We start from the raw sequence: 19,916 nt of genomic DNA, 5'->3' as shown, positions 1-19,916 counted from the left end.
ATTCGCCCCTTGTCTTACACGGTTTTTACAAACTTTAGTCAGACATTCACACCTTGCAGCTGAACCACCTCCATTCCCTGTTTTGATCATGTGTGGTCTCGAAATACTACCTTTTCTTCCCCCATTTGTGAGAGATTATGGCTGGACATTCACACCTACTTGCAGCCGAAAAACCACCTCTCCCGCTTTTGATGATGTATTGTCCGGCATTCTAGTCTTTTCTATCACATTTTTCAGCAATTATGATCTGACATTCACACCTACTTGCAGTCGAACAGCTCTGCTCCCGCTTTTGATTATGTTCGGTTGGATATTCAAACCTTTTCTTAACTGCTTTTTACAAACTTTGGTCGGACGTTCACACCTTCTTGCAGCCGAACACCTCCGCTTCCGCTTTTGATGGTATATATTCGGGTATTCGAACCTTCTCTTACCCGCTTTTTACAAACCATGGTTGGACTTTCATACCTTCTTGTAGCTGAACAACTCCACTCCTGCTTTTGATGATTTATGGTTGGACATTCGCATCTTTTCCTACCCATTTTTCAGTAATTATGGGTGGATATTCACACCTTCTTGCAGCTGAACACCTCCTCTCCCGCTAATGATCATGTAAGGTTTGATCTTCGAAAATTTTCTTTCATGTTTTAAAGCAATTATTGATGGACATTCACACCTACTTGCAGCCGAACACCACCTCTCCCGCTTTTGATGATGTATGGACCGGCATTCTTACCTTTTCTAACACATTTTTCAGCAATTATGGTTGGAGAATCACACCTACTCACAGCCGAACAACTCCGCTACCGCATTTGATGGTGTATAGTCGGGATTTCTCACCCTTTCTCATCAGCTTTTTGCAAATTATTCTCTGACATTCACACCTACTTGCAGTCGAACAGCTCTGCTCCCGCTTTTGATTGTGTTTGGTTAGATATTCGAACCTTTTCTTAACTGCTTTTTCACAAACTTTGGTCGGACGTTCACACCTTATTGCAGCCGAACACCTACGCTTCCGGTTTTTGATAGTGTATATTCGGGCATACGAACCTTTTCTTACCCGCTTTTTACAAACCATGGTCGGACTTTCACACCTTCTCTTAGCTGAACAACTCCGCTCCCTCTTTTGATTGTGTACAGTCGGGTATTTTAACCTTTTCTTACCCGCTTTTTACCAACTATGGTCGGACATTCACACCTTCTTACAGCGGAACACCTCCGTTCCCTCTTTTGATGGTGTATGTTTGGGCATTCGAACCTTTTCTTACCCGCATTTTAAAAAACTATGGTCGGACATTCAAACCTTCTTGTAGCCGAACACATCCACTCGTGCATTTGATGATGTATGGTTGGGAATTTGCACCTTTTCTTACCCATTTTTCAGTAATTATGGGTGGACATTCACACCTTCTTGCAGCTGAACACCTCCTCTCCCGCTTATTATCATGTGCGGTTTGATATTCGAAAATTCTCTTTCATGTTTTCTAGCAATTATTGATGGACATTCAGACCTTCTTGCAGCTGAACACCTCCGCTCCAGCTTTTGATGGTGTATAGTCGGGCTTTCGAGCCTTTTCTTCCCCGGTTTTTACAAATTATGGTTGGACATTCAGACCTTCTTTCAGCCGAAAACCTCCGCTCCCTCTTTTGATCATACATTGTCGGGCATTCGCACCTTTTCTTACCCGCTTTTTACAAACTTTAGTCGGACATTAACACCTTCTTGCAGCTTAACCACCTCCGCTCCCTGTTTTGATGATGTATGGTCTGGCAATACTACCTTTTCTTACCCATTTGTGAGTAATTATGGCTGGACATTCACACCTACTTGCAGCCGAACACCACCTCTCCCGCTTTTGATGATGTATGGACCGGCATTCTTACCTTTTCTAACACATTTTTCAGCAATTATGGTTGGAGATTCACACCTACTCACAGCCGAACACCTCCGCTCCCGCATTTGATGGTGTATATTCGGGCATACGAACCTGTTCTTACCCGCTTTTTACAAACCATGGTCGGACTTTCACACCTTCTTGTAGCTGAACAACTCCGCTCCCTCTTTTGATTGTGTACAGTCGGGCATACAAACCTGTTCTTACCCGCTTTTTACAAACTATGGTCGGACATTCAAACCTTCTTGTAGCCGAACACATCCACTCCTGCTTTTGATGATGTATGGTTGGGCATTCGCACCTTTTCTTACCCATTTTTCAGTAATTATGGGTGGATATTCACACCTTCTTGCAGCGGAACACCTCCTCTCCCGCTTACGATTATGTGCGGTTTGATATTCGAAAATTTTCTTTCATGTTTTATAGCAATTATTGATAGACATTCATACCTTCTTGAAGCCGAACACATCCACTCCTGCTTTTGATGATGTATGGTTGGGCATTCGAACCTACTTGTTGCCCGTTTTTCATTAATTATGGGTAGACATTCACACCTTGTCGCAGCCAAACACCTCCGCTCCCTGTTTTGATCATGTATGTTTTGACATTCGCACCTTTTCTCACCTGCTTTTTACTATTGTCGGCCAATCACAGCTTCCTCTCCACCATACTTGTATGGTAGGAAATTCTCACCCACTCTCATCCGAAGACCTCTCCTCCCGCTTTTGTTAATATTTAGTCGGGCATTCGAACCTTTTCTTACCCACTTTTTACAAATTTTGGTCGAACATTCACACCTACTTGACGCTGAATACTTCCGCTCCACCTTTTAGTGATGTATGGTTGGCATTTGCACCTTTTGTTACCCTCTTTTTATACTGATTGCTGAAGATTAAGTTGTTCTTTCTCAAACTACAATTTTTTTTTAATTGTTGAAACTTGATTTGAAGTGGATAAATAAGGAGGACAAACAGTTTTAAGTCACGCTGATAGAAGAAATTAATTTTATAGCAAAATCTGTATTTCGTCATATGTCGAGAGATGCTTATTGCTGAAGAAGTTCTTTCTCATTCTACAAAGTACAACGTTGTTTATCGTTGAAACTTGATTAGACATGAATAAATATGAAGGACAAAGCAGTCTTAACTTGGTTTGAGTTAATTAATTCGTTTTATAGGAGAATCCGAATTCGTGCTTATTTTCGGATTCCTGAAGAATGAGTCTGGTTCTTTCTCATAATACAAAGTTTGTTGTTTATTGTTGAAACTTCATCAGAAGTGAAGAAATAAATGAATGCCTATCAACAAATGTGGGATCTAAACTCTACTGCTTCCTCTAAAATAATTTCTTTTCTCAATTCAGAAATGTGTGTGTGTAAGTCACAACACCCGTGACACCAAAACGGCTTTCTTTTCTCTCTTTTCTCTACACTCTGCACTATGAGCACACACACCAAATCAGAAAGGCTTTTTTCTCTCTTTTCTACATTATGGACTGTGGGGACACAAAACCGCTCTCTCTTTTTTTTTTTTATTGTGTGCCAGGGCGTTGTCTCACGTATTAGATTATGCTTAAGATACGAATGGGTTTATCAGTCACATCAGAATCCATACATACTGATCCTCCCGTAATAAAATGGTCGGATCTTATCAAACACACTTTGTTTCTTGTGACAATCAAGTCAGCGAAACAGCGTATACACGTCAAGACACTGAATCAAGTTTGCTACAAGAACTCATAAGTTTGGCAGTATTGCTCTGCCGTCAGCAATCATACACCCATTTTATTTTCGTGAGACGTGCAGGCACCTGTTCATCTACTGTTCTATCACTATGAATTAGTTTATCTATTATCAATAAGGATACTTCTACAACTACTATCAAAGTATGTCCAGACTTCTTATGTTGTCAGTTGCTATATATGAATAAGTGGGTAGCTACTGACAAGCATTAAGCATGTCACACAGCCCAAACATATAACATTTCAGGACACACCACACAGTTAACAACCACAGTGAAGTGTCAAAGCCCAAACATTCAACAGGACACTTACACAACACATTCAAATCAAACAGTCAGACAACATACAAGAACATATACCCCAGCCGGCATTGCTCCCTGCCTATTTTCCTACAGCTCACTATGTGTGCGCACACCTTTATTCACAAACTCTTCAACTTATACTCTTTTACCGAAGCTGCTACAGCTCGATTGGCCGAATACCCTTAGATCCTATTTCGGTGAATTTGACATCTGCCTTACATGTAACAGATTAGCGGTTTAGCAGTTTTCATTTAGTTTGAGTGAAGGAATTCATTTTATAAATGCGAAGTAGACTTTAACACGGCTATGGGAGCGAGCCGAGTGTGGGCTAACCGGGAGAATTGCTTGAAAGAAACGCGACACCGAATGAGCGATCAGAACAAAGCCTCAATACGGGATTCTCGTGGTGTTTTTGTTGCTGCCTTGTCTTTTGCACAGAGTAAAAGACAAGGCAGCCATCGAATAGGGCCCGATTGTTCCTAGTTGGTCAGCCGAGGAGAAAGGGGGGGGGGAGCAAGCGTCTCAACCAAGCAAAGCTCACCATGGGGAAGGTGGCTATGCCAACTAGCCTGATGCCCTGCTCCCGCAGTGACGGATAATCGTACTCTGGTTTCTCTTCATAACGTACAAGTCTTTCGCCTTTTACTAAAGATTTCTGTGGAGAGCAGCACTAATGAGTTGTTTCTATTTTTGGCAGGCTTTACCTTTGCGGGTGAAGCCCTTTCTGTCTGTGCAAAAGAAATCTTGTTACTGTGCAGAGTGACTTCTCTGAGTAGAGTCGCCTTACTTGTTGCGACTGTTCCGATGTTCGAAGCTGGAGTGCAAAGTTGTTGCTTGAATGGTGCTTGCTGGAGCGTGCGGGAGTGCAAAGTTATACCATTTAAAAGGGCTGAAGAGTGCTCAGTGCAGCAGTTGGGTGACACTCTGGCCACCTTGAAAACCGAGGTTACATCCACTACCAGGGGCAGCCCAAGTTCTGCCGCAAGTGTGGTGAGCATGGGCACCTGGTTGAGGCTTGTACCAAGGTGTTATGTGGGAAGAGCAGAGAAATTGGGCAAACTTTTGGAGAGTGTCCAAATGGCAGGAAATGTAATCTCTGTGGAGAATTAAATCACCTCTTCAGAGATTACCCTAAATCTTTTGCCAACAAATTAAAGACGGTAAAGCCACAGTCAAGCCAACAAAGAGAAGGACCAAAGGTGGCAGTTGGTAAACAAAGTGAAGAGGTTGACCCAATAAATTCAAACTTCCCGCCAAAAGCTTGGATTGGAAGTGAGGAGCAAAAAGGGGAGGGGCCTGTAGAGGCCTCACCACTCAGTGTTGAAGTCTGTGAGAATTCACAGGCAGAGGGTGGAGCTACGCTAAATGAGGAGGAAGAGCAGACAGGTGAGTCTAGTGAAGATACTCACCTCCCCGAAGGTCAACAGCCGAAGAGGACGGCATCTGAGCCTCTGATTCCCCAGTGGTATCAGAGAAGAGGGGGAGGGTTAGGTCCCTTTCAGACAGTTCTTCAGTGGAAGAACCTAGAGTCTTCCCCTCCGACTCACCAAATGAGGTCTCCTTTTTAACTTCAGCTCTGCAATCAACCCCCAGGGACTCAAAGTTAAATGCAACATTGCGTCAGAGGCCAACACCGAGAGTCCGAAAAGGAAATATAGATCACCCTACTCACTTTTCACCTAAAGAAATGAAGGAAGAGCTAGTTTCCCAAGAAATAACCTGTGTGTAATTTGTTTTGATAACTTAGAAAAACGAAAATGACATACCTACTTTCCTTTATGCTTTTAATGGTTCTCACCTTCTCAACACTAAATGTGAGAAGTGTGAAATCAAAGACAAGAGCCCAGAGTATTTTATCCTTCTTAGACTCCATAAAATCAGATGTGTTTTTAATACAAGAATGTGGACTACCTTTTTTAAAAAACCATAGACAATGGGAGGAAATGTGGCCCCATTTATCGATATGGAGTGGCTCAAATCAAAATAAAAATGATGGTGTGGCCATTCTAATTAAAAATCTGCATGTTCTGGTGAAAGGTAGCACAGTGGTGAGAGACGGACGGGCACTTTTAGCACACTTGAATTTTATGGGGCAAGACTTTAACCTCTTAAATATTTATGGTTTCAATGGAAAAAATGAAAGGTATGACCTTTTAGAAGATATACAGCTTTACATGCTAGGGCAAGTACCTTTAGTTGTAGGAGGGGATTTTAACTGTATCTTGAGCAGGAAAGATAGAAAAAGAGCAGGGGTAGATTTTAAAGTGGATAAGACTTCGATTTTACTTCAGGGCATATGCAGGGATTTTAAGCTTACTGACTTTTTTAAAACCATGCATCCCAGAGAGGAGGGCTTCACCTGGTTTAGTCATGATGGCACCAGAGCCTCTCGCATTGATTATTTCTTTACTAGAGATTGCCCACCCACTGATGTTAGATTAACCCCTGTTTTCTTTTCAGACCACCTTATGCTCTCCTGCACCCTTTCACCCCCTTCTGGTGTGACGGTAGGAAGTGGTCTGTGGAAACTCAACTGTTCCCTGTTGGAGGATGAAATCATAGTCAGTCAGTACAGGGAATGTTATAAACAGTGGCAGACCCTTCAAGACCTCTACGAAACACATGCACAATGGTGGGAAATGGTGAAGGAAACGACCCAGACTTTTTTTAAACAGCAAGGTAAACGTAAAAAAAGGAAAGAGAATAGATGTATGATGGGACTACATAAACGCTTACAGCGCTACTTTAAACTAAATCAGTGTGGCATAGACTTTAAAGAAGAAATCAAAGATGTCAAAAAGGAAATGTCAGTTTTAGCAGAAATAAAGAGTAAAGGAATTTTTGTAAGAAGCAGGGAACAGGAAATTGAGGAAGGTGAAAAAGAAAGAAAGTTATAAATAAAAAGGAGTGTATTCAAAATCTAAAAAGAGAAGATGGGTTTTTAACAAAATCCACACAAGAGATGATTGAAACTGTACATACCTTTTATAGTAACATGTACAAAGAGAAACCAGTGCCCTTGGAAACATCGGCAGAAATCTTAAAATTCGTTGACAAAACCGTAAAAGAGAATGCACACTTGACACAGAATTTTACTGCTTTAGAGTTAAAAAAATGCCTAACAGGTTTTAAGAGAAGTCGAGCTCCGGGTTTAGACGGGCTTCCTGCAGAATTCTATCTGACCTATTGGGACCTTTTATCATCAGACATTTTAGATGTTTTTAAAGATTTTGAAAAACTCGACCGACTGCCTGACAGTTTTAGAGTGGGAATAGTGACTCTACTTTATAAAAAAAATGATAAGACTGACCTAAAGAATTGGAGGCCCATCACACTTTTAAACTTTGACTGTAAACATTTTAGCAAGGTTTTAGCGACACGGATGTCCTCTGTTTTAGAGGAGGTAATTCACCCAGACCAAGCTTGTGCCATCTCAGGGAGACAACTCACCGACAGCCTCGTACTGATTCGAGACATCATTGATTACGCTAGAGACAGAAACACCCGGCTTGTCATCTTAAATTTAGACTTTGAAAGAGCATTTGATCGGGTCTCGCATCAATATCTCTTTCAGGTGTTGCAAGCCATCGAAAAGGGCCCGATTGTTCCTACTTGGTGAGCTTTGCTTGGTTGAGACGCTTGCCCCCCCCCCCTGCTCCTCGGCTGACCAAGTAGAAACAATCTATTCGATGGCTGCCTTGTCTTTTACTCTGTGCAAAAGACAAGGCAGCCACAAACACCACGGGAACACCGTATTGAGGCTTTGTTCTGACCACTCATTCAGTGTCGCGTTTCTTTCAAGCAATTCTCCCGGTTAGCCCACACTCGGCTCGCTCCCATAGCCGTGTTAAAGTCTACTTCGCATTCACTCTCTTTTCTCAGCAGACTCTTGGGATTTTATCTATAAAATGAATTCCTTCACTCAAACTATGTGAAAACTGCTTTGTCGTTCATATTTACCATGTCTAGAAAGATTTAAACAAAAAAAACAACGTTGTACTTTGCAGTAAAAGAAAGAGCAAATCTAAAGTTTCAGGAATCCGAGAATAAGCTTACTTTCATGAGTGCTTCACGATTTCGGATTTTGCTATAAAATGAATTCCTTCACTCAAACTAAATTAAAACTGCTAAACCGCTAATCTGTTACATGTAAGGCAGATGTCAAATTCACCGAAATAGGATCTAAGGGTATTCGGCCAATCGAGCTGTAGCAGCTTCGGTAAAAGAGTATAAGTTGAAGAGTTTGTGAATAAAGGTGTGCGCACACATAGTGTGCTGTAAGAAAATAGGCAGGGAGCAATGCCGGCTGGGGTATATGTTCTTGTATGTTGTCTGACTGTTTGATTTGAATGTGTTGTGTAAGTGTCCTGTTGAATTTTACATGTTTGGGCTTTGACACTTCACTGTGGTTGTTAACTGTGTGGTGTGTCCTGAAATGTTATATGTTTGGGCTGTGTGACATGCTTAATGCTTGTCAGTAGCTACCCACTTATTCATATATAGCAACTGACAACATAAGAAGTCCGGACATACTTTGATAGTAGTTGTAGAAGTATCCTTATTGATAATAGATCACTAATTCATAGTGATAGAACAGTAGATGAACAGGTGTTTGCACATGTCTCACGGAAATAAAATGGGTGTATGATTGCTGACGGCAGAGCAATACTGCCAAACTTATGAGTTCTTGTGGCAAACTTGATTCAGTGTCTTGACGTGTATACGCTGTTTCGCTGACTTGATTGTCACAAGAAACAAAGTGTGTTTGATAAGATCCGACCATTTTATTACGGGAGGATCAGTATGTATGGATTCTGATGTGACTGATAAACCCATTCGTATCTTAAGCATAATCTAATACGTGAGACAACGCCCTGGCACACGATAAAAAAAAAAAAAGAGAGAGAGCGGTTTTGTGTCCCCACAGTCCATAATGTAGAAAAGAGAGAAAAAAGCCTTTCTGATTTGGTGTGTGTGCTCATAGTGCAGAGTGTAGAGAAAAGAAAGCCGTTTTGGTGTCACGGGTGTTGTGACTTACACACACACATTTCTAAATTGAGAAAGGAAATTATTTTAGAGGAAGCACTAGAGTTTAGATCCCACATTTGTTGATAGGCACTCATTTATTTCCTCACTTCTGATGAAGTTTCAACAATAAACAACAAACTTTGTATTATGAGAAAGAACCAGACTCATTCTTCAGGAATCCGAAAATAAGCTCTATTTTATGAGTTATGCACGAATTCGGATTCTCCTATAAAAAGAATTCATTAACTCAAATCAAGTTAAGACTGCTTTGTCCTTCATATTTATTCATGTCTAATCAAGTTTCAACGATAAACAACGTTGTACTTTGTAGAATGAGAAAGAACTTCTTCAGCAATAAGCATCTCTCGACATATGACGAAATACAGATTTTGCTATAAAATTAATTCCTTCTATCAGCCTGACTTAAAACTGTTTGTCCTCCTTATTTATCCACTTCAAATCAAGTTTCAACAATTAAAAAAAATTTGTAGTTTGAGAAAGAACAACTTAATCTTCAGCAATCAGTATAAAAAGAGGTGCAAATGCCAACCATACATCACTAAAAGGTGGAGCGGAAGTATTCAGCTGCAAGTAGGAGTGAATGTTCGACCATAATTTGTAAAAAGCGGGTAAGAAAAGGTTCGAATGCCCGACTATATATTAACAAAAGCGGGAGGAGAGGTCTTCGGATGAGAGTGGGTGAGAATTTCCAACCATAATCTATAAAATACGGTGAAAAAAAATATGTGAATGCCTCATAGAACACTAAAAGCGGAAGTGTTCGGCTGCAAGAAGGTGTGAATGTCCGACTATATTTGGTGAAAAGCAGGTGAAGCAAGGTCTGAATGCCCAACCTTACATCATCAAAAGCGAGATCAGAGGTGTTTGGCTGCAAGAAGGCCATAGTTTGCCAAAAGCGGGTAAGGTGCGAATGACCGACTAAATATCAACAAAAGTGGGGCGGAGGTCTTCGGATGCAAGTGGGTGTGAATATCCCACCATACAAGTATGGTGGAGAGGAAGCTGTGAATGGCCGACCATAGTAAAAGGCGGTTGAGAGAAGGTGCGAATGTCAAACCATACATAATCAAAACAGGGAGCGGAGGTGTTCAGCTGTAAGAAGGTGTGAATGTCCAACCATAGTTGGTAAAAAGCGGGTAAGAAAAGGTTAAAATACCCGACTGTACACAATCAATAGCAGGAGCGGAGTTGTTCGGCTACTAAAAGGTGTGAAAGTCCGACCATGGTTTGTAAAAAGCGGGTAAGAAAAGGTGCGAATGCCCGACAATGTATGATCAAAAGAGGGAGTGGAGGTTTTCGGCTGCAAGAAGGTCTGAATGTCCAACCATAATTTGTAAAAACCGGGGAAGAAAAGGCTCGAAAGCCCGACTATACACCATCAAAAGTGGGAGCGGAGGTGTTCAGCTGCAAGACGGTCTGAATGTCCATCAATAATTGCTAGAAAACATGAAAGAAAATTTTCGAATATCAAACTGCACATGATCATAAGCGGGAGAGGAGGTGTTCAGCTGCAAGAAGGTGTGAATGTCTACCCATAATTACTGAAAAATGGGTAAGAAAAGGTGCGAATGCCTAACCATACATCATCAAAAGAGGGAGCGGAGGTGTTCCGCTGTAAGACGGTGTGAATGTCCGACCATAGATGGTAAAAAGCGGGTAAGAAAAGGTTAAATTACCCGACTGTACACAATCAAAAGAGGGAGCGGAGTTGTTCAGCTAAGAGAAGGTGTGAAAGTCCGACCTTGGTTTGTAAAAAGCGGGTAAGAAAAGGTTCGTATGCCCGAATATACACCATCAAAAGCGGAAGCGGAGGTGTTCGGCTGCAAGATATTGTGAACGTCCGACCAAAGTTTGTAAAAAGCAGTTAAGAAAAGGTTTGAATATCTAACCAAACATAATCAAAAGCGGGAGCAGAGCTGTTCGACTGGAAGTAGGTGTGAATGTCAGATCATAATTTGCAAAAAGCTGATGAGAAAGGGTGAGAATGCCCGACTATACACCATCAAATGCGGTAGCGGAGTTGTTCGGCTGTGAGTAGGTGTGAATCTCCAACCATAATTGCTGAAAAATGTGTTAGAAAAGGTAAAAATGCCGGTCCATACATAATCAAAATCGGGAGAGGTGGTGTTCAGCTGCAAGAAGGTCTAAATGTCCATCAATAATTGCTAGAAAACATGAAAGAAAATTTTCGAAAATCAAGCCACACATGATCATAAGTGGGAGAGGAGGTGTTCAGCTGCAAGAAGGTGTGAATGTCCACCCATAATACCTGAAAAATGGGTAAAAAAAACGTGCGAATGCCCAACCATACATCATCAAAAGCAGGAGTGCATGTGTTCGGCTACAAGAAGGTGTGAACGTCCAACCAAAGTTTGTAAAAAGCAGTTAAGAAAAGGTTCGAATATCCAACCATACATAATCAAAAGCGGGAGCAGAGCTGTTCGACTGCAAGTAGGTGTGAATGTCAGATCATAATTTGCAAAAAGCTGATGAGAAAGGGTGAGAATGCCTGACTATACACAATCAAATGCGGGAGCGGAGTTGTTCGGCTGTGAGTAGGTGTGAATCTCCGACCATAATTGCTGAAAAATGTGTTAGAAAAGGTAAGAATGCCGGTCCATACATCATCAAAAGCGAGAGAGGTTGTGTTCGGCTGCAAGTAGGTGTGAATGTCCAGCCATAATTACTCACAAACGGGTAAGAAAAGGTAGTATTGCCAGACCATATATGATCAAAACAGGGAGCAGAGGTGGTTAAGCTGCAGGAAGGTTTGAATGTCCGACTAAAGTTCAAATATATTAACAAAAGCGGGAGGAGAGGTCTTCGGATGAGAGTGGTTGAAAATTTCCAACCATAATGTATAAAATGCGGTGAAAAAAAGGTGTGATAGAACACTAAAAGGTGGAGCGGAAGTGTTCGGCTGCAAGAAGGTGTGAATGTCCGACTATATTTGGTGAAAAGCAGGTGAAGCAAGGTCTGAATGCCCAACCTTACATCATCAAAAGCGAGATCAGAGGTGTTTGGCTGGAAGAAGGCCATAGTTTGCCAAAAGCGGGTAAGGTGCGAATGACCGACTAAATATCAACAAAAGTGGGGGCGGAGGTCTTCGGATGCAGGTGGGTGTGAAAATCTGTTCGACTGTGAATGGCCGACCATAGTAAAAGGCGAGTGAGAGAAGGTGCGAATGTCAAACCATACATAATCAAAACAGGGAGCGGAGGTGTTCTGCTGTAAGAAGGTGTGAATGTCCAACCATAGTTTTTAAAAAGCGGGTAAGAAAAGGTTAAAATACCCGACTGTACACAATCAATAGCGGGAGCGGAGTTGTTCGGCTACTAAAAGGTGTGAAAGTCTGACCATGGTTTGTAAAAAGTGGGTAAGAAAAGGTGCGAATGCCCGACAATGTATGATCAAAAGAGAGAGTGGAGGTTCTCGGCTGCAAGAAGGTCTGAATGTCCAACCATAATTTGTAAAAACCGGGGAAGAAAAGGCTCGAAAGCCCGACTATACACCATCAAAAGTGGGAGCGGAGGTGTTCAGCTGCAAGACGGTCTGAATGTCCATCAATAATTGCTAGAAAACATGAAAGAAAATTTTCTAATATCAAACTGCACATGATCATAAGCGGGAGAGGAGGTGTTCAGCTGCAAGAAGGTGTGAATGTCTACCCATAATTACTGAAAAATGGGTAAGAAAAGGTGCGAATGCCTAACCATACATCATCAAAAGAGGGAGCGGAGGTGTTCCGCTGTAAGACGGTGTGAATGTCCGACCATAGATGGTAAAAAGCGGGTAAGAAAAGGTTAAATTACCCGACTGTACACAATCAAAAGAGGGAGCGGAGTTGTTCAGCTAAGAGAAGGTGTGAAAGTCCGACCTTGGTTTGTAAAAAGCGGGTAAGAAAAGGTTCGTATGCCCGAATATACACCATCAAAAGCGGAAGCGGAGGTGTTCGGCTGCAAGATATTGTGAACGTCCGACCAAAGTTTGTAAAAAGTAGTTAAGAAAAGGTTCAAATATCTAACCAAACATAATCAAAAGCGGGAGCAGAGCTGTTCGACTGGAAGTAGGTGTGAATGTCAGATCATAATTTGCAAAAAGCTGATGAGAAAGGGTGAGAATGCCCGACTATACACCATCAAATGCGGTAGCGGAGTTATTTGGCTGTGAGTAGTTGTGAATCTCCAACCATAATTGCTGAAAAATGTGTTTGAAAAGGTAAAAATGCCGGTCCATACATCATCAAAATCGGGAGAGGTGGTGTTCAGCTGCAAGAAGGTCTAAATGTTCATCAATAATTGCTAGAAAACATGAAAGAAAATTTTCGAATATCAAACCTTACATGATCATTAGCGGGAGAGGAGGTGTTCAGCTGCAAGAAGGTGTGAATGTCCAGCCATAATTACTCACAAACGGGTAAGAAAAGGTAGTATTGCCAGACCATATATGATCAAAACAGGGAGCGGAGGTGGTTCAGCTGCAAGAAGGTTTGAATGTCCGACTAAAGTTTGTAAAAAGCGGGTAAGACAAGGTGTGAATGCCCGACAATGTATGATCAAAAGAGGAGCGGAGGTTTTCGGCTGCAAGAAGGTCTGAATGTCCACCCATAATTACTGAAAAATGGGTAAGAAAAGGTGCGAAAGCCCAACCGCACATGATCATAAGTGGATGAGAAGGTGTTCGACTGCAAGTAGGTGTGAATGTAAGATCATAATTTGTAAAAAGCGGGTAAGAAAAGTTAAGAATGCCCAACCATAAATTATCAAAAGCGGCAGCAGAGTTTCGGCTGGTATTTATCAATGTCTAGATAGATTTCAACAAAAAACAACGTTGTACTTTGCAGTAAAAGAAAGTGCAAATCAAAAGTTTTAGGAATCCGAGAATAAGCTTATTTTCATGAGTTCTGCACGATTTCGGATTTTATGTATAAAATGAATTTCTTCACGCAAACTAAGTTAACACTGCTTTGTCCTTCATATGTACCCATTTCTACATATATTTCAAGCATAAACTTCCTCATATTACCCTGAATGAGAAAGAGCCACACTTGTGATTAAGCCATACCTCCCTTTTGAGGAGTTCTGCATGATTTGGGATTTTATCTATAAAATTAATTCCTTCACTCAAACTATGTTAAAACGGCTTTTACCTTCATATTTATCAATGTCTCGATAGATTTAAACAAAAAACAACGTTGTACTTTGCAATAAAAGAAAGAGCAAATCAAAAGTTTTAGGAATCCGAGAATAAGCTTATTTTCATGTGTTCTGCACGATTTCGGATTTTATGTATAAAATGAATTCATTCACTCAAACCAAGTTAAAACTGCTTTTTCCTTCATATTTATCAATGTCTAGATCGACTTCAACAAAGAACAACATTGTATTTTGCAGTAGAAGAAAGAGCAACACTGAAGGATCAGGAATCCGAGAATAAGCTTCTTTTCATACGTTCTGCATGATTTGGGATTTTATGTATAAAATGAATTCCTTCACTCAAACTAAGTTAACACTGCTTTGTCCTTCATATGTACCCATTTCTACATATATTTCAAGCATAAACTTCCTCATACTACCCTGAATGAGAAAGAACCACACTTGTGATTAAGCCATACGCCCCTTTTGAGGAGTTCTGCATGATTTGGGATTTTATCTATAAAATCAATTCCTTCACTCAAACTATGTTAAAACGGCTTTTACCTTCATATTTATCAATGTCTCGATAGATTTAAACAAAAAAACAACGTTGTACTTTGCAGTAAAAGAAAGAGCCATTCAAAAGTTTTAGGAATCCGAGAATAAGCTTATTTTCATGAGTTCTGCACGATTTCGGATTTTATGTATAAAATGAATTCATTCACTCAAACCAAGTTAAAACTGCTTTTTCCTTCATATTTATCAATGTCTAGATCGACTTCAACAAAGAACAACATTGTATTTTGCAGTAGAAGAAAGAGCAACACTGAAGGATCAGGAATCCGAGAATAAGCTTATTTTCTTATGGGCAAGTGGGAACTGCTTTGTCCTTCATATTTATCAATGTGTAGATGGATTTCAACTTCTTCTACTGCAAAGTCCAATGTTTTTCTTTGTTGAAGTCGATCTAGACATTGATGAATATGGAAGGACAAAGCAGTTTTAACTTGGTTTGAGCAAAGCAATTCATTTTATAGCAAAATCCGAAATCGTGCAGAACTCATGAAAGCAGGCTTATACTCGGATTCCTGAAACTTTAGATTTGCTCTTTCTTTTACTGCAAAGTACAACGTTGTTTTTTTGTTTAAATATTTCTAGACATGGTAAATATGAAGGACAAATCAGTTTTAACATAGTTTGAGTGAAGTAATGCATTTTATAAGCAAAATCCCAAATCATGCAGAACTCACGAAATGCTTTTTCTCGCTTTTCACTGCTTTTTACAAACTTTGGTCGGACGTTCACACCTTCTTGCATCCGAACACCTCCGCTTCCACTTTTGATGATGTATATTCGGGCATTCGAACCTTTTTTTACCCGCTTTTTACAAACCATTGTCGGACTTTCACACCTTCTTGCAGCCGAACACCACCTCTCCCGCTTTTGATGATGTATGGTCCAGTATTCTTACCTTTTCTAACACATTTTTCAGCAATTATGGTCGGACATTCACACCTACTCACAGCTGGACACCTCCGCTCCCGCTTTTGATCATACAATGTCGGGACATCGCTCCTTGTCTTACCTGCTTTTTACAAACTTTAGTCGAACATTCACACCTTCTTGCAGCTGAACACCTCCGCTCCCGCTTTTGATGATGTATAGTCGGGCTTTCGAGCCTTTTCTTACCCGGTTTTTACAAATTATGGTTGGACATTCAGACCTTGCAGCCGAACACCTCCGCTCTCTCTTTTGATCATACATTGTTGGGCATTCGCACCTTGTCTTACCCGCTTTTTACAAACTATAGTCAGACATTCACACCTTGCAGCTGAACCTCCGCTCCCTGTTTTGATCATGTATGGTCTGGCAATACTACCTTTTCTTCCCCCGTTTGTGAGTAATTATGGCTGGACATTCACACCTACTTGCAGTCGAACTGCTCTGCTCCCGCTTTTGATTATGTTTGGTTTGGATATTCGAACCTTTTCTTAACTGCTTTTTACAAACCATGGTCGGACTTTCACACCTTCTTGTAGCCGAACAACTCCGCTCCCGCTATTGATTGTGTACAGTCGGGTATTTTAACCTTTTCTTACCCGCTTTTTACCAACTATGGTCGGACATTCACACCGTCTTACAGCGGAACACCTCCGCTCCCGCTTTTTATGGTGTATAGTCGGGCATTCGAACCTTTTCTTACCCGCTATTTACAAACTATGGTAGGACATTCAAACCTTCGTGTATCCGAAAACCTCTGCTCTCTCTTTTGATCATACATTGTCGGACATTCGCACCTTTTCTTACCCACTTTTTACAAACCATGGTCGGACTGTCACACCTTCTTGTAGCCGAACACATCCGCTCCCGCTATTGATTGTGTACAGGCGGGTATTTTAACCTTTTCTTACCCGCTTTTTACCAAGTATGGTCGGACATTCACACCTCCGTACAGCGGAACACCTCCGCTCCCTCTTTTGATGGTGTATGTTCGGGCATTCAAACCTTTTCTTACCCGCTTTTTCCAAACTATGGTCGGCTATTCACAGCTTCCTCTCCACCATACTTGTATGGTGGGATATTCACACCCACTTGCATCCGAAAACCTCCGCCCCAATTTTGTTGATATTTAGTCGGACATTCGCACCTTACCCGCTTTTGGCAAACTATGGCCTTCTTGCAGCCAAACACCTCTGATCTCGCTTTTGATGATGTAAGGTTGGGCATTCAGACCTTGCTTCACCTGCTTTTCACCAAATATAGTCGGACATTCACACCCACTTGCATCCGAAGACCTCCGCCCCAAATTTTGTTGATATTTAGTCGGACATTCGCACCTTACCCGCTTTTGGCAAACTATGGCCTTCTTGCAGCCAAACACCTCTGATCTCGCTTTTGATGATGTAGGGTTGGGCATTCAGACCTTGCTTCACCTGCTTTTCACCAAATATAGTCGGACATTCACACCTTCTTGCAGCCGAACACTTCCGCTCCACCTTTTAGTGTTCTATCACACCTTTTTTTCACCGCATTTTATACATTATGGTTGGAAATTTTCAAACACTCTCATCCGAAGACCTCTCCTCCCGCTTTTGTTAATATATTTGAACTTTAGTCGGACATTCAAACCTTCTTGCAGCTGAACCACCTCCGCTCCCTGTTTTGATCATATATGGTCTGGCAATGCTACCTTTTCTTACCCGTTTGTGAGTAATTATGGCTGGACATTCACACCTACTTGCAGCCAAACACAACCTCTCTCGCTTTTGATGATGTATGGACCGGCATTCTTACCTTTTCTAACACATTTTTCAGCAATTATGGTCGGATATTCACACCTACTCACAGCCGAACAACTCCGCTCCCGCATTTGATGGTGTATAGTCGGGCATTCTCACCCTTTCTCATCAGCTTTTTGCAAATTATGATCTGACATTCACACCAACTTGCAGTCGAACAGCTCTGCTCCCACTTTTGATTATGTATGTTTGGATATTCGAACCTTTTCTTAACTGCTTTTTACTAACTTTGGTTGGACGTTCACACCTTCTTGTAGCCGAACACATGCACTCCTGCTTTTGATGATGTATGGTTGGGCATTCGCACCTTTTTTTTTACCCATTTTTCAGGTATTATGGGTGGACATTCACACCTTCTTGCAGCTGAACACCTCCTCTCCCACTTATGATCATGTGTGGTTTGATTTTCGAAAATTTTCTTTCATGTTTTCTAGCAATTATTGATGGACATTTAGACCTTCTTGCAGCTGAACACCACCTCTCCCGATTTTGATTATGTATGGACCGGCATTTTTACCTTTTCTAACACATTTTTCAGCAATTATGGTTGGAGATTCACACCTACTCACAGCCGAACAACTCCGCTACCGCATTTGATGGTGTATAGTCGGGCATTCTGACCCTTTCTCATCAGCTTTTTGCAAATTATGATCTGACATTCACACCTACTTGCAGTCGAACAGCTCTGCTCCCGCTTTTGATTATGTATGGTTGGATATTCGAACCTTTTCTTAACTGCTTTTTACAAACTTTGGTTGGACGTTCACACCCTCTTGTAGCCGAACACATGCACTCCTGCTTTTGATGATGTATGGTTGGGCATTCGCACCTTTTTTTTACCCATTTTTCAGTTATTATGGGTGGACATTCACACCTTCTTGCAGCTGAACACCTCCTCTCCCACTTATGATCATGTGTGGTTTGATTTTCGAAAATTTTCTTTCATGTTTTCTAGCAATTATTGATGGACATTTAGACCTTCTTGCAGCTGAACACCACCTCTCCCGATTTTGATGATGTATGGACCGGCATTTTTAACCTTTTCTAACACATTTTTCAGCAATTATGGTTGGAGATTCACACCTACTCACAGCCGAACAACTCCGCTACCGCATTTGATGGTGTATAGTCGGGCATTCTCACCCTTTCTCATCAGCTTTTTGCAAATTATGATCTGACATTCACACCTACTTCCAGTCGAACAGCTCTGCTCCCGCTTTTGATTATGTTTGGTTAGATATTCGAACCTTTTCTTAACTGCTTTTTACAAACTTTGGTCGGACGTTCACAATATCTTGCAGCCGAACACCTCCACTTCCGCTTTTGATGGTGTATATTCGGGCATACGAACCTTTTCTTACCTGCTTTTTACAAACCAAGGTCGGACTTTCACACCTTCTCTTAGCTGAACAACTCCGCGCCCTCTTTTGATTGTGTACAGTCGGGTAATTTAACCTTTTCTTACCCGCTTTTTACCATCTATGGTCGGACATTCACACCGTCTTACAGCGGAACACCTCCGCTCCCTCTTTTGATGATGTATGGTTAGGCATTCGCACCTTTTCTTACCCATTTTTCAGTAATTATGGGTAGACATTCACACCTTCTTGCAGCTGAACACCTCCTCTCCCGCTTATGATCATGTGCAGTTTGATATTCGAAAATTTTCTTTCATGTTTTCTAGCAATTATTGATGGACATTTAGACCTTCTTGCAGCTGAACACCACCTCTCCCGATTTTGATTATGTATGGACCGGCATTTTTACCTTTTCGAACACATTTCTAAATTGAGAAAGGAAATTATTTTAGAGGAAGCGCTAGAGTTTAGATCCCACATTTGTTGATAGGCATTCATTTATTTCTTCACTTCTGATAAAAATGATAAGACTGACCTAAAGAATTGGAGGCCCATCACACTTTTAAACTTTGACTGTAATCTTTTTAGCAAGGTTTTAACGACACGGATGTCCTCTGTTTTAGAAGAGGTAATTCACCCAGACCAGGCTTGTGCCATCTCAGAGAGACAACTCACCGACAGCCTCGTACTGATTCGAGACATCATTGATTACGCTAGAGACAGAAACACCCGGCTTGTCATCTTAAATTTAGACTTTGAAAAAGCTTTTGATCGGGTCTCTCATCAATATCTCTTTCAGGTGTTGCAGCCATCGAATAGGGCCCGATTGTTCCTACTTGGTGAGATTTGCTTGGTTGAGACGCTTGCTCCCCCCCCTTGCTCCTCGGCTGACCAAGTAGGAACAATCGGGCCCTATTCGATGGCTGCCTTGTCTTTTACTCTGTGCAAAAGACAAGGCAGCCACAAACACCACGGGAACACCGTATTGAGGCTTTGTTCTGACCACTCATACGGTGTCGCGTTTCTTTCAAGCAATTCTCCCGGTTAGCCCACACTCGGCTCGCTCCCAGAGCTGTGTTAATGTCTACTTCGCATTCACTCTCTTTTCTCAGCAGATTAAAAGAAAGTTTCATCTTGG

The 19,916-nt window shown here is 41.4% G+C and overlaps 1 non-coding gene across 1 annotated transcript; it reads left to right on the top strand.

The window, feature by feature from the left end:
* The first annotated feature begins 4,538 nt into the window (after positions 1-4,538).
* On the top strand, positions 4,539-4,652 carry LOC140274183 (U5 spliceosomal RNA). Its single transcript, XR_011908159.1, has one exon. It is a non-coding gene; the product is annotated as a U5 spliceosomal RNA (small nuclear RNA).
* The last annotated feature ends 15,264 nt before the right edge of the window (positions 4,653-19,916 follow it).

This window comes from Leuresthes tenuis, unplaced genomic scaffold (genome assembly GCF_036924035.1).
Source record: "Leuresthes tenuis unplaced genomic scaffold, fLeuTen1.0.hap1 SCAF_17, whole genome shotgun sequence".
Lineage (NCBI taxonomy): Eukaryota > Metazoa > Chordata > Actinopteri > Atheriniformes > Atherinopsidae > Leuresthes > Leuresthes tenuis.
This window is presented reverse-complemented; position numbering and strand designations above follow the sequence as displayed.